Here is a 15,444-nt window from a genome sequence, read left to right on the forward strand (position 1 = left end):
AATAGTCACTTTCATAAATACAAAATAATGTAGATTCTATCAATCAGTAAAGCAAAATGAAATGGATTTGACTGATCAGATGATGTAATCAAATGACTACCAATATAGCTCAATTATGAAATCAAGTAGATATAAAGGCATCTAATTTCCTACCACTTGATAACTGCCAGATAATCACTCTCTAGGGTCCCTGTGATAGAGTGGAAATCATTATTTGATAAAATGCAAACAATTAAATAACTTGATTTGGTAAAATTTTTCTAGTAAAAAGATGAGTTTTGGGTACCCTTACACAGAAACATTATCAATAATCATAATCTATTCCACCTGAATGTATCCACAACTGTCAGTTTCATAATTTCTTATTACAAATATTAACTGCACATGGATTGCAAATTCATTCTATGAAAAAATTATCTTTGCTTTAAAACTTTAAGGAAAAAAAAGACCTTTGCATGAGAGGAAAAACCAGTTTAAAGGTACCTAACAATGCGTCAACTCTCAAAATATATGTGTAAGTAAAGAGAGGTATAAGAGGAGGAAAAAATCAGTTATTTTCATTCCAAAAAACTGAAACACCTGCAAATCAACTTTATTTAGCTTACTGCTTGTCTAATAAGACATTATAAAATTTTACTTTATATAAAGCTTGAATTATACAATGAAAACATCACCTAGTATTGCATACATTAAAATGGTTAAGATGAAATTTTATTATTATATTTTGCCACAAATAAAAAACAAAAATCGAAAGTGATATTTTCAGGTTCTTCTATCACAAAATAGGGAGGAATGGTTTTCAATCTTTGTAACTTACATATGCTTGCACATATTTCAAACTTAGATACAGTCACGTGAAAATATATGGATTTAACTCTACTTATGCTCTTTGAGAACAAGGATCAAGGTCTTAATCATCTTTGAATTTCCACTGCCTAGAAGAGTGCTTCACCTAGTGTGAAAAGCTAAACTGTAAATAACTTATGTCCAAAAAAATAATTAAAATAGTAAATTTATGTTACATATATTTTACCACAATAAAAAAAAAAAAAACATGACTTGGACTCAAATATCAATATCATTCACCCTGATTTCTAGCAGGGGAATGTGAACACCATGAATTCTAACCTTCTGGAATCTATGTTCCAGAATCTGGTTACGTAAACCTTTGAATTTTCCAACCACTCTACTTCAGACCCCTAGGAGGCCAGGAGGTATGGAAAAGAGTCCAGGGAGCCATCTGTGCACCAAGTTGATCTGTTCTTCCCACAATGAAGTCATGTGCTCTGATGCAGCTTTTCAGGTCCTTTCCTGTGTGAATCACCACCTAGAAAAGTCAGGGGCCTGCCTTGGGTTTCTAACAGGAAATGGTGGCACTGAAGTGCAAATTCACACGGTGGGAAAGCTGCAGGGCTGAGGCTGAGACAACAGCAAGGCAGAGAGAACCAGCAAGTTAGACTCTACTTTTCTTAAAAATAGAATAAAGAAGCAGAATAGAAAAGGACAACAGAAAGAAGATGCAGAATTACTTTGCCCTAAAATACAAATTGATTTTGTATCAATAAACTTAAAAAAATAGACTATCTCACAGGGGAATTTGTGAAGATGTATGAAGGCAATGAGAATTCAAAAGAGTAAATCTATTCTCTTTGCACATTTCCATGTCTTTCTCTTAATCATCTTATTTTTCCTTTAGTTCTCACACACTTTTTTCATCATCTACTTATACTTCCCAAGGAAATTCCCCACCCTTCTATATCTATTCATTTGGCATGCCTATAGTTTGTCTGAGAGAGGGGGTGGGAATGGGCATATATAACTTTTTAAAATACGAAGATCCATCCTACAAATAATGTAAGAAACAGCAAGGTACAAAGGAAGATAGTATATAGTTGGTTTTACTCGTAAAACCCAAGATAAACATTCTCCTAAGGTTATTTTTAAATGCCCTTAAAGCCAAAACAGTGGTTTTCAACTCTACACATAGTGACTTAGGCTCAAATAGCTAATAGTAAAGTAGATGTTACATAAAGTCAAGGAATCAGTAACTGAATCTATAAGCTGGAAATATATTTTTTAAGGGTTTTTTTTTTTTTTGGCTTTTACTTCGAAAACTTAAGAATTCTATAAGTAGTTTCAATTGTGAATATACAAATTCATCACATAAACCGTCAACAAGTTGCATTAAAAAGTCATTTTAAACTAGTTCCAAAAACGTGTGCTTTGTTATAACTGTACTACAAAGATTTTAAGACATGACCATCTACTTTAATCCAAAACATGTCAACAATCATTTTTGTCCCTTGTAAAGAAATAAAAAAATGAGATATCACCTAACATCAATTACGTTAGCCAGTTTAAAACTGTTAATAATAATCACTATTAATTGCTAGAAAGTGGCAGAAAGGGCCTTATTCATATGTTGCCTCTGGCAATACCAGCTATTAGAACTCTTGAAAGACATGCTCCCTTAAAGAACCAAAATAAAAAAACCTTGACAGTCTTTGACCCAGTGATAACATTACTGATTTAATCCTACCAAAAAAAGAACAAAAACTGTAAATACAAAAAGTTCACTGAAACATCATTTGCAAACTAAACACTGGAAATAATTCATTACAAAAAATAGCTGATTTAACTATGGTTAAAAACTGTAATAGACTAGCACGCTGTTATTATAAACTACATTTAAGAAAAAGGGTTAAACAGCCTATTATGCAATATTAAGTTTAAAATGACCTGCATATGAAGGACAGAAATAAAAAATATTGTTGAATAAATGTGGTACGGTGATTTGAGTAGATTTTTCTTCTCAATTTATATTACTATCATAATTTCATAATGTTTTTCTAAGAACCCATAGCTACAGCATGTGTAGCTATTTTGTAAGATATTTCTTTTTTTTTTTTTGAGTAGGAGTCTCACTCTGTCACCGGGCTGAAGTGCAGTGACATGCTCATGACCACTGTAACCTTCACCTGCTGGGCTCAGGTGATCCTTCCGCTTCAACCTTCCAAGTAGCTGGAACCACAGGCGTACGCCACCATGCCCAGTTAATTTTTTTTATTTATTGTAGAGACAAGGTCTTACCATGTTGCCCAGGCTGTTCTCAAACCCGCAGGCTCAGGCAATCCTCTCGCCTCGGCCTCCCAAAGTACTGGGATTACAGGCTTGAGGCACCTCGCCTGGCCTCAATTTTTTTAAAGGGGCATATATTATATGACCAATTACAAAGCTCTAGAGAAATAACCAGCAGTAATGTGTAGTACATAAAGAGGTTTTCAATTGTCACTAATATTATTAATACTTAACATTCACTGAGAACTTCCAGATGCCTTCCCAGATGCTTTGCATAGTTCTCATTTACATAATTCTCAGTACAACACTGCCAAGTTGGTACTTTTGGTAACAGCATTTTATATATGAGGAAACTGAAGTTCAAGTAGAAAATATAACCTGTCCAAGATTACAAGGAGTAAATCTGATCAACAGCAAATTGTGAGACTAAGACTTTAACCAAGTCCTGACCTAAATTGCATTCTTTTCCCAAATACTCACCAGTCTTTAAAAAGAATAATAATTAACAAAAACTTTTATGACCTATGTAAAACCAGCACTTCTATTTATATTTATATAACCCTGCTGGATTTACTTTTTCTCAGTTGTTTTTATCTGCTCTTGAAATGGAAGAATTGCTAAACCATATGAAAAGAAAACTTCACCATGATGGCTCATCTGTTTAATTTTCAACGTTTCCTACTAAGTTTTCAACTAAATTGAAATTTTATCTTTAAGATCATAAAATTTATACAGGTCTGTTTCCTGATCTTATCGCTTTCGGCCAGGTTTAACTATACCAAGAATAATTTGGTAAAATACACTGGATGAGATCTGTCTTTATTTTTCTCCTCAGTGTGTATGTCACTCATGATTTCTAAGGTAAGTATTCAGGTAATCTACTAATGGGTCTAGGTATCTAGGGAACCCAGGACCACCTTTACAACTGATTCCCGTGCATTTCTAAGCACAAGTTTCATTCTATACACCTGGATAAGACTGGCCTCCAGGAAGGGTCTTGTTTTCCAACACAAATGACACCTTCCAAGGACTTTGTAGGCAGCTAATTCTCTTCCTAAATCAAAAGTTTGGTTCCCTATGAGTTAAGTTTCATAATCTCCTAAGAGTACTGCTTATCAAATCTTACCTCTGGGCTATGCTAGGTGCAGAGCCGGGGCCCAGTGGCAAGGCACCTGGAGTGAGGAAGTGTGGGAAGAGGGAGCATTGCTGCAGGCATAACCTGACTCGCCCACAGGCGGCTCTGAGTTTTCTGAAACTCTGTATTTTCTTCTAAATAAATGTGAATTTCCTCCATAAAACTCCACAGTGGATCATTTTATAGCACATTTTTAAATGTTTTAAGTGACTGTCTTGAATTTTCTAAGTACACTAATGGCCAAAGAAAAAAGTCAAAATGGGCCAGGCTCGGTGGCTTAGCCTGTAATCTCAGCACTTTGGGAGGCCGAGACGAGTGAATTGCCTGAGCCTGTGGGTTCGAGACCCGCCTGGGCAACTTGGTGAGACTTCGTCTCTACAATAAATAAATAAATAAAATTAGCGCAGCTATAGGTAGCACACACCTGTAGTTCCAGCTACCTGGAAGGCTGAGACGGAAGGATTGCTGGAGCCCAGCAGGTCGAGGCTGCGGTGGCCAGGAGTGTGCCACTGCACTCCAGTCTGGGCGACAGAGGGAGACTCCAACTCAAAAAATAATAAATAAATAAATAAATAAAACAAAAAAGTCAAAATGTCCTTAGAGATTTACACATCCAAGCTAAAATCAAACAGTCATGGTTGGGAAGAGCGTGGGGCGAGAGGTGAGGGCATAAGGAGGTGATGCTTTGTTTTAGCCACTATGGCAGAAAACGAATGAGAAGGTTACCAATAACAGAGCACACTGAGGAGAGGATGATAACCTCTCCTGGATAAAACAAAAGAATGGGTCAGAAAAGCAACTGTTAGGAGTTAAGTGCTCTGCCAATATCACGTGGTTTTCCTCCTATGGTATTACCTCTCTTCTCTCCCTGATTCAGACTCCACATCTTTATTCATGTTCAGTTAAACACCAATTTCTTTCATTAGAAAAGGAAGTAGCTCACCCTACCTTAAAATGGAACTTAACTAGATTTCTAAATACCTAGACGAGGAAGTCTGAACAGCCACACCGTTCCAGAACAAAACATTCCTGTCCTTTGCTCACCTCCCACTCTCTCCCCCACTTTGGCCTCCTTCCAGGAGAAAATAATTATAAGCCACAGATAAAATTTAAGCCAATTAGTATCACTTCTTAGAAGCCTATAGCAGACCACAGAGAATACATTTACATATTAATGCCAGCCACAAAAGTAGCATTCTGCCATGTTCCTATCTCTTTTATTTAAGGGTAACATGTAAAGATAACATCTTGCTAAATGCTTTGGAAGATTCAGCTCATTAAAATCACAAATTTTGAAATAGATACTCTTGAAGTATCACTTTGCAGATGAGGAAATTGTAACTTAGAAGACAAAGATTTTTAACTAATATCACCAAGATGGAAGCTAGTAGTTAAACCAGAACTCAAACTATAATCTCTCTCATCCTAAACTGAATTGTGAATTGCTACACTACACTGAACATCATTAATATCTACTCTCGACTCTTTAGAGTAGAGTATTCAAAAGTGGGGGTGAGGGGGAGGGAGAAGAGGAGGAGCAGGAGGAGAATTACTGAGTACCAATATGTACAACAAGCACGGTGCTATATCCTGAAAATACAAAGATCAGACCAAGATTCATTGGATTCAGAGACATCAACTATTTGCTTTCCTTTTAGAGAGAAATATTCCTTGTCCCATCAATCCCCATCTTCATGCATTTAAAATTCTTACTCTTTCTCCATAGACTTCCTTGACTAATTCTACTATACCAATATTATTGGTTATATGTGATTTAAAATTCATTCCTGTAATTTCTTGTGTTTGGATAGCTCCATACATTAGATTTACATTCAACAAATAGATGAGTTCTACTTTGCTCTAAATTACCAGTTGCACCTATAATATACTGCAAGTTGACTATCAAGTAGATTATACAAATCCGTTTGGCAGGGGACAATCTCAGGTATAAAAGTAGTAGATAAATTTAATCTAGGTCTATGAGAAACTATCATCATAGGTCCATTTTATTTAGAGGATGTGAATGTTACTACTGGTAAGCTAGCTCTTGGGTGAGGCCTTACTTTATTAACAAAAATAATCAATGTGATTTAAATAATTAAAGATGTAATATTTTACCAAGCCAGAATTCACTTTTGTATATATCCTTAACTGGCTGCCTGCCAAGTCACAGACAGAACTTTCTTTTGTCTATAAAGAATGCATAATAAAACAATAACTCAAATAACATGATAGTTAATATCATGATAAATATAATTTTATGTTGCAGGTTAAAAGACAAAAAAATTATCTCAAAAATTAAATTATTACACAGGGTGTGCAGGCTCATCCCAGCACTTTGGGATGCCAAGGCAGAAGGATTGCTTGTGCCCAGGAGTTCGAGGATAGTCTGGATAACAAAGCGATCCTTTCTTGCCGTCTTTGCCTTAGCTATATCTGTTATCCAAGTCACCGTAGCTACTGTGTGTAACTTTGAAACCACGGCAGTAGGTTTACCCTTTGCATATAAACCTGTGGGAAAAACACAGAATATACCCCCTGAGCCATGGGGATACAGAGAGAAATTTTTAGATGATTTAGAAAGACATTGAATGCTTTGCTTAAAGCATTCATGTGATTGTTTTTAGAGGACAGTAACCATGTTTTGCTAGATATTTTCTTCTAGAGATGTGGCTTTTCTCACTTGATCGAGTTTTTTGTTTTTTTTGTTTTTGAGTTGGAGTCTCACTCTGTCACCCAGACTGGAGTGCAGTGGCCGCTCCCGGCCACCGCAGCCTCGACCTGCTGGGCTCCAGCGACCCTTCCGCCTCAGCCTTCCGAGTAGCTGGAATTACAGGCGCGTACTACTATGCCCGGCTAGTTTTTGATTTATCGTAGAGATGAGGTCTCGCCAAGTTGCCCGGGCGGGTCTCGAACCCGCGGCCTCAGGCAATCCACTCACCTCTACAGGCTGAGCCACTGAGCCCGGCTGGGCCGAGTTTTATAAAGAGAAACATGGTCTAAGGATGGGCATGGTGGCTCATACCTATAATCCCAGCACTTTGGAAGGCCACGGTGGGAGGATTACTTGAGCCCAGGAGTTTAGGACATAGTGAGCCATGATTATGCCACTCCATTCCAGCTCAGGCAGCATAGTGAGACCCTGTCTCTTAAAAAAAAAAAAAGAAATTATGTAACTGATAGTTTAGTATTCCATATTGCTCTTTTCAATAAGTACACATCTTCTGAAAAACAAGGGTATGCTTTTCAGTTTTTATTTAGCCGTAAGTATGTATTTCAACAGATGAAATAGGCTACTTTAAATGTTGAGCTAAATAACTAACTCAGTCTTAACATTTTCCTCTTGCTATTCATTCGTTTAGGCAAATAATTAGGAATAATCTCCTCTGGAAGTTATTATAGGAGAAATTCCTTTACTGAGGTAGGAAGTCATGATATGATGTCCAAAGTGCCACCCAAGGCAGAGCTTCCTAACTAAGAATTCTGTTCACAAGTGTGCAAAGGCCTGCTCCCTCATCAAGCTCATTATTTTTCATGTGAAAATCCACAGAATGCTGTCAGTCCACATTAAAATTCAGTTTGAAAACTGCAAATAAAATCTGTGATATGTAATAGGAGCTTCCAAGTCTGTGAGGCAAGGACATGATTATTATAGCCGTAATAGTTCTATAGAGACTGAAAAGAAAACTGTAGTAAACCAACAAAATTAACCCTTGTTGAAGGTCTTCAAATACTTCTCAAATGTATCTGGAAAACTTTCTACATAAATGCTTCACAATAGAAGCTTTCTATAATCCGGCAGCACTGTGATTCCCATGTTTCCAGGCCAACTGGCCAACGCTACTGAATTAAGTGCCTGTTTCCAACCTGTCCATTCTAGCTTCGCCAGAAGAATGTGTACCACCTTCTACTACTGCCTGTCCAGTTCACTGTCAGCTCAATGCTCATCTTTTCCATGTACTTTCTCTAGGACATATGAGAAGGGTCCATTTCTGTATTTTCATCTGAACTTAATGGATCAGCTGGTCATACACTATCCTAAATACTGAATACCTCTTCCTGAAGTTTTGTGTCCATAACCAGTAATTCTGTATCTTATACATCTTCTCTGCTCCTGGCAATGCTTGGTATTAAGTAAATATTTGATGGTTGATCAAAAATAAAAGTGCCTTTACGTGGATTTATTTTCTTTTTGATTTTTCCAGAAAGGATTTTAAAAATTTTAAATGACATATGTGTTTAATGTTCAATTGTGTTTATTCTTTAAAACTCTATTTCTTTGTACTACCCTAACAGGTACCTCAGCAAACGTCACTAACTAATTTCCTAATAATGCCCCAGAGGAGTTACTAAAAATGTCAATTAAATATGCTAACCATTCATTTTTCTTCATCTTTTCCTCTTAAAGTAAAATTTGACATATTCTGCATACAAATTAAACTAATGCCACCTGTCCTTCTAAAAATTACTATTACATAATACAGGCTTTAAGAAATGAAAACAGGTCTGCTTTCTTTTCTTTCATTAGAAAAGTACCATATGCATATGTTAAAACTCTCTGACTGTGCTTATAAGCACAAACAAAAAAGTTAAAGTCACTTGAAATACTACCAGCAAAGAGTAAAGCATTGTTTCTGTATTTGGAGTATGGCTTTTCATACGTGCACACACATATACAAATGTACAAATCACAAAATCACTCCTCACATCCTGGCTCCACACTTCCTATTGATGTGGCCTCAACTATTTAGCCTCTCAATATTCTGTTGACTAATCTATAAAATGGGGCTTATAATATTCACTCAGAAGAATGTTGTGATAAGTAAATGACATAATCAACATAAAGCATTTAGCACAGTATCTAACACAGCAAAACTTCAACACGTTATATCCTTTACATAAATACTATTTTGTAATCTGCTTTTTAGATTACTTAACAGTACTTTATAGACAAACTTCCAATAGGAATGAATTCAAAATCACTTTAACAGCAGCCTAGTGTCTTTCTATCAATATGCCACATTTATTTAACTATCTCCCTACTGGACATTGTGATTGCTTTACAACTATTATAACAATAATCTAGTGAGTATAATTATAGCTGAATTTGCACATACACATAATTAAATTTTTGGAATAAATTCCTAGAAGTAAAATTTCTGGGTCATAAGATAATCACACTGCCAATGTTTATGCATGCTGAAAAGTATAAATGTATGCATGTTTCATCTGTGCACATACATAGGTATTTATCACACCCTCCTCCTCAATTTCTGGTACACCATCTTTTTAAGTTTACCCTGAAAATAGAAAAATGGGCTGGGCGCGGTGGCTCAACCCTGTAATTTCAGCACTTTGGGAGACCAAGGCGGGAAGATTGAGTCCAAGGGCTCGAGACTAGCCTGGGCAACTTGGTGAGATCTCGTCTCTACAGTAAAATAAAAAAATTAGCTGGGTGTGGTGGTGTGTGCCTGTAGTTCCAGCTACTTGGAAGGCTGAGGCAGAAAGATCTCCTGAGCCCAGCAAGTTGAGGCTGTGAGTGTGCCACTGGACTCCAGCCTGGGTGGCAGAGGGAGACTCCAACTCAAAAAAAAAAAAAAAAGGCACTGTTTTAATTTGCATTTATTGGACTACCAGTAAGATTAAACATTAATTCACCTGTCTATTGTTCATGTATGTGCTCTTTTGTGAAATCCCTGCTCAAATCATTTCCCATCTTTATACTGGGCAGACACTTTACTCTAAGAGGTTCTTCATCAAACATAGCACATTTTGCCGGGTTCAGTGGCTCAGCCTGTAATCCCACGCCTTGGGAGGTTGAGGTGAGTGGATTACCTGAGGCCGCGGGTTCGAGACCCACCTGGGCAACTTGGTGAGACCTCATCTCCACAATAAATCAAAAATCAGCCGGGTGTGGTAGCATGCGCCTGTAATTCCGGCTACTCGGAAGGCTTAGGTGGAAGGATCGCTGGAGCCCAGAAGGTCGAGGCTGCGGTGGCTGGGAGTGGCCACTGCACTCCAGTCTGGGCGACAGCGTAAGACTCCAACTCAAAAAAAAAACAAAAAAAAACCACATTTTCACTGTCATATGTTATAATTTTCGCTAATTTGAACTTACAAAATTTTTATTCTAAAGGTGTCTTATTTTTATGTATTAAGATGTATCAATCTAGTTCCAATTTATGGTTTTGGGATTTGAAATCACTCTTTACAAATTTCTTCTCCATTCTAGATTTATAAAAAACATCTTCTTAAATCTTACTTTAGTACCTATTGTACATTACTCTGATTCAGTTTTTATGAAGCAAAGCATTAGGGAGATGTATCTGAAATCTTCTGGTATTATTTCTGAAAATATCTCAGGTTGGACAAAGCATAATGCTTAGGCAAACCACTGTATTAAGATGGTATAGAAGAGGATTTATCTAAGCTTCCAAAGTGGAACACTTAAAAAGGCCCGTCATATACACAGACTTAATACAGCAACTATTTTTAGCAATTAATTTTCATCTCAATCCATATACCTCTGTTCTGCTTTCCAGGCCTGTCTATCCCAGAGCTCATCCCACATCTGTACTCAAATATTACTTACTCAAGGTAAGACAGCCTACCCAGTCTCCTATCCTAAATGGTCCTAAAGTTTTCGCCTTTATTCTACAGCAGCTCTCTGTAGGAAGGGATACATACACACAGTCATCCTTCACAATTCTCAGGGATTGAGTATTGGACAAATCCAGATGCTCAAATCCCTTATGCAAAATGGTAGCATGTCATATTTGCATAAAACCTAGGCACATCCTCCCACATGCGTTAAATTGTCTCTAGATGACCTACAATAGCTAACACTGAGGCAGATTATTGAGTGCAGGTTAGAGACAGATAGATATGTTTCTTGTAGCCAGTTTAATTTAAGATAAGGTAAGCATTAAATCATCTTTCTTATTGATACATGACCTTCTCCCAACCAATCGACCTATCGGAGCCACCACCCTGCGGGCTGGAATGTGGGTTTACCAGTGCAGCCTACCCTCTTCTACCCTCTTAGTTCAAGGTCAGCACAGTAACCATTGCAAAAGTATATGAAGCTTTTTGTCAAAGGCAAGTGCATATTCTTTAAAATGCCCATGCCCATTGGACATGCTTCCTTCTCTCTCTAATAAATTCTGTCTTAAATTATACTTGGATTCACTCTGAAATTCTTTTCTGTGGCGAGTCAAAGGAACACAGGGAGCATCACACCACACCCCACCCAGCAACAATACAATGTAAATGATAGGTAAACAGTGGTTATACTCTATTTTTAAATTTGTTATTTTTAAAAATATTTTTGATCTGTGTTGGGTTGAATCCTCAGATGTGGACCTATGTTTAAGGAGGGCCAACTGTATTTACCTTAATTTAATTATTTGAACCCTGGCAGGGATGCTAATTACTTCTGATCCCTAATTCAGGAGCTTGCATCTAAACAGGTGCTCAATAAATGTGTTTCAAAGGAAAAGAGGGAGGAAAAGTTTACAGTATAGTTTTTTGTTTTGTTTCCATTTCTTTTTCTTTTAAAAAAAGTAAAGTCTGAATGAAGTCAAACAAAAAGCTAGTACTACACCATTCTTCTTTGGAAATAATCTTGCCCTCACACATTGTTAGAAAAGTTGAAGAAAATTATAACCATTCCAAAAACTCATTTCTGATAGGTTCCAAGGGGAGTGCATTTTCATCCCAAAATGACCCACTACGCTCTGTGATCTTGGTATCATTTCATGTTTTTTTTAAATATCAGCATTGTTTTCCAATGCTCTTCAGTTTTAAGATGTATACAAATAATTTTTTTAAAATCTGATCTGTAAGACTAGTAACCAAAAAGTAATCATTCAAATCTGTATAGGGTTTTTGCAATTTAGAGAGTCTTTTCATAAGCATTTTATTTACTATTCACAACTTTAATGTAAGAGATGGGATATGCAGTCAGGGAGGAGCCACAACTTGAATTAACAGATCTAGTTGTGGAAGGACTTGAACTCAGGATGTCTGACTCGTCCAGTGCACGCACCAGCCAGCACCCTGTGCATCCCTGTTCCTGCCCCTCTGAATGTTTCCATCTGCAATTTCCAGCACTGGTCAGTTCCCTGTGAACCATCTCAAAACACTGTTCTCTGTCTTCACAGACTTCCCTCAGACCACTTCCATAATGTTAACAATGTATTCTCTTCACACTTAAATAGCCCATGGCCTACCTACTACTTTGCATTACTGCTAAAGCTTTTTCTCCCACTTTTAGATACATCTTCTGAAAAGATTGTTAGTTCCTCGAAGATAAAAGGTTTTTAACTTCCCACAGTACCTAATATGAGTTAAAAATTGACTGTTAATAAACTGTAACAGGGAGGCCATGTTCTAAGAAATGAAAAACAAGCTATTTTTAAAGGCCCTGCCTGACACTCACCCAGACTTGTCGTACCCACGCCCACTTACAAGCTCCCAGATCCCCTCACAGTGTACAAATGTGCACACGCACTCACACGCATGCACACGACCAAGAGGAACACAGAGTTCCCAGGACAGGGGTAAGAGGTGGCAAGACTTGTCCTATTCCGACAACTGGGGGAGAAGGGGTGTCACTTGGAAGCTTTTCTTTGCAAAACAGGCTTTTCTTGCTGCCATCTGCCTTAACAAGAGCTCCCTGGTGGGATAGAAGGTAAAGGAGGATGACAAGAAAGAGGCAGAGTCAGTAGGGGACTGTCCTTTCACTCCCAGTGATGACATTCCCTAGGAACTTCCATTGCTTAAGCCACCAGCATGATGAGATGTGAAAGAATAAGTAAGAGATGGAAGAATACATAGAGACAGAGCTTTCTTTCTCAGGCCAGCAAGACAAGACTCATTTTGACAAATTTATAACCCAAGAGTAAACTTTGCCATGTTGTCTGTTTTTATCTTGGTGACATGAGAGTAAAAGATTTTTTCAAAAATTTGAACTACTTCCTAAAGAAAAAACTTCCATAAGCACCTGTGTTTTCCCTTCTATATCAAAAGTATTTTCCCCTCTAATCTAAATATGGATAGCTGTATCTGCAACCCAGCGTGCCATCTTCACCTCAAGGAATGGATTCCCTTATACCCCACAGTCACACATTCAGACACCCCCAAGCCCACCACATGTACCCATCTCTACAGTCTTCATTAAATACAAGACATCGGCAGTCACCAATTAACACCCACTAAACACTACTTATTGCATATGAGCCTACAATTTTGCTGCTCATAAGATCCTTTTTCTAAGATGCACTTGTCAATATTTAACTCATGAATACTGTGGATTCTAATTTTTAGCATTCTGTTTAGGTTTTACAACTTGATGCATTTTCTGAGCAATGAATAAAACGTGTGGTGTCTGAGTTTTGATTAATGGGAGTAAACTCCCATTATGATAATGTTGATAGCTCACAACTCTACATTAAGTCAACATCGTTGTTATTATTGTTTTGTTGCTGCTGTTGTTTTGAGTTGAAGTTTCACTCTGTTGCCCAGGCTGGACTGCAGTGGCATGATCACAGCCTCAACCTGCTGGGCTCAGGTGATTCTTCCACCTCAGCCTTCTAAGTAGCTGGAAATACAGGCATGCATACCACCACACCCAGCTCTTTTTTTTTTTTTTTTTAATTGTAGAAATGAGGTCTCACCATGTTGCCAGGCTGGTCTCCAACACCTGAGCTCAGGCAATCCTCTTGCCTCCACCACCCAACTGTCAGTTGTCCAGACAGTTTTTTGGTTGTTTGTTTGTTTGCTTTTAAACAGGAAATGTGTAAACTGATCGTGAATGAGAGATGATCTATGGGCTGGAGAATGGTCACAAGCAGCATCTCTCTACATTTATTTTACATGACATAGTACATAAACTAATGCAAAGCACAAGATCAGGACTATTGAAAACCTGTTATGGGGAAGAATGAGCTACAAAGTAGTAGTGTGAGGTGGCCTTGTAGAGATGGAATCTCATATGCACAAGATCTGTATTTTGATAAATCAATACAGGTGACAAAATGGCACAGAACTCAAATGCATAAGCATGCACAAATGAGCACATGTAAAACCAGTGAACTCTGAAGATTCGTGGATTCTTATCTGCGGCCATGTTTGTTCCATGTGAGGAGTCAGTATCCGACCTCACCGGCTTCACCCTCCTGATGCCAGCAGTATCTATTGAAAATGTTGGCCAACTTGCGATAGATTTGATTATTTCTACGCTAAATATGTCTAAGATTGGATACGACTATACCCATCGTCTTGTGCCAAAGATCAGAAACAATCCATATGCTACTGGAGAAGAAAATTCAACAGAACTTAGTATAAATGCTGAAGTATATTCATTGTCTGCAAGAAAGCTAGTGACTCTTGAGTTAAGATTCATTTTCATTAAGTATAAAACAAAGCCATTTTGTAAAATACTACTTTCCTGGGTAAAAGGCAGTAGCTGTGCCAGAGTTATGGTCCTTTCAAGCAATCATTCATACCAGCATAATGATCTACAACTTTGTAGTATTCCCTTCCGGTACCTACTTACACCTTCCAGGCAAAAAAAAAATGTTCAAAATAAAATGAAGAGACTTAATTGGGAAAAATGTTCAAAATAAAATGAAGAGACTTAATTGGGAAAAAGTGGAAAAAAGCCCATGCATTCCTGAAATAAATGATTCTATTTTGTATTCATATTCCAGGAGGAGGTATCACAAAAGCACTCTACAAAGAAAGCTGTTCTAAAGAAATCCAAATGGCAGCTCTGTCGAAATTTGTTTCAGAAGGGGACAATATCCCAGATGCATTAGGTCTTGTTGAGTGTCTTAACGAATGGCTTCAAATAATCAAACCACATAGTGAGGACCCTACAGCACCTTCCTTGCAGTAGAAAACACCAAGTTCTTGGAGATTACTTTTTGGCAGTGGTCTTCCCCCTGCACTTTTTTGACCTGTTATCACAGCTGTTATGCATTCCGTTCAAAAATTTGTGTTATCTGAGATTGTATTAGGAAACAGGTCATTACTTTTCACAGAAAATCTTAGAAAGGGTTCAACATTAACAAAAGGTCTTTTTGCTATGCTTCATCATATACAACAGATGTAAATTTTGTACAATAAAATTTATTCCCTACTTGAAGACAAAAAAAAAATCTGTGGATTGTACCAATGTCAATTTTTTTTTTGCTTTTGATACTATTGTCACATGAGATGTTACCACA

The 15,444-nt window shown here is 37.4% G+C and overlaps 1 pseudogene; it reads left to right on the forward strand.

The window, feature by feature from the left end:
• The first annotated feature begins 14,338 nt into the window (after positions 1 to 14,338).
• LOC103257659 lies at positions 14,339 to 15,173 on the forward strand (annotated as a pseudogene).
• Positions 15,174 to 15,444: the final 271 nt, after the last annotated feature.

This window comes from Carlito syrichta, unplaced genomic scaffold (genome assembly GCF_000164805.1).
Source record: "Carlito syrichta isolate Samal-C Ts95f unplaced genomic scaffold, Tarsius_syrichta-2.0.1 Scaffold81545, whole genome shotgun sequence".
NCBI classification, from domain to species: domain Eukaryota; kingdom Metazoa; phylum Chordata; class Mammalia; order Primates; family Tarsiidae; genus Carlito; species Carlito syrichta.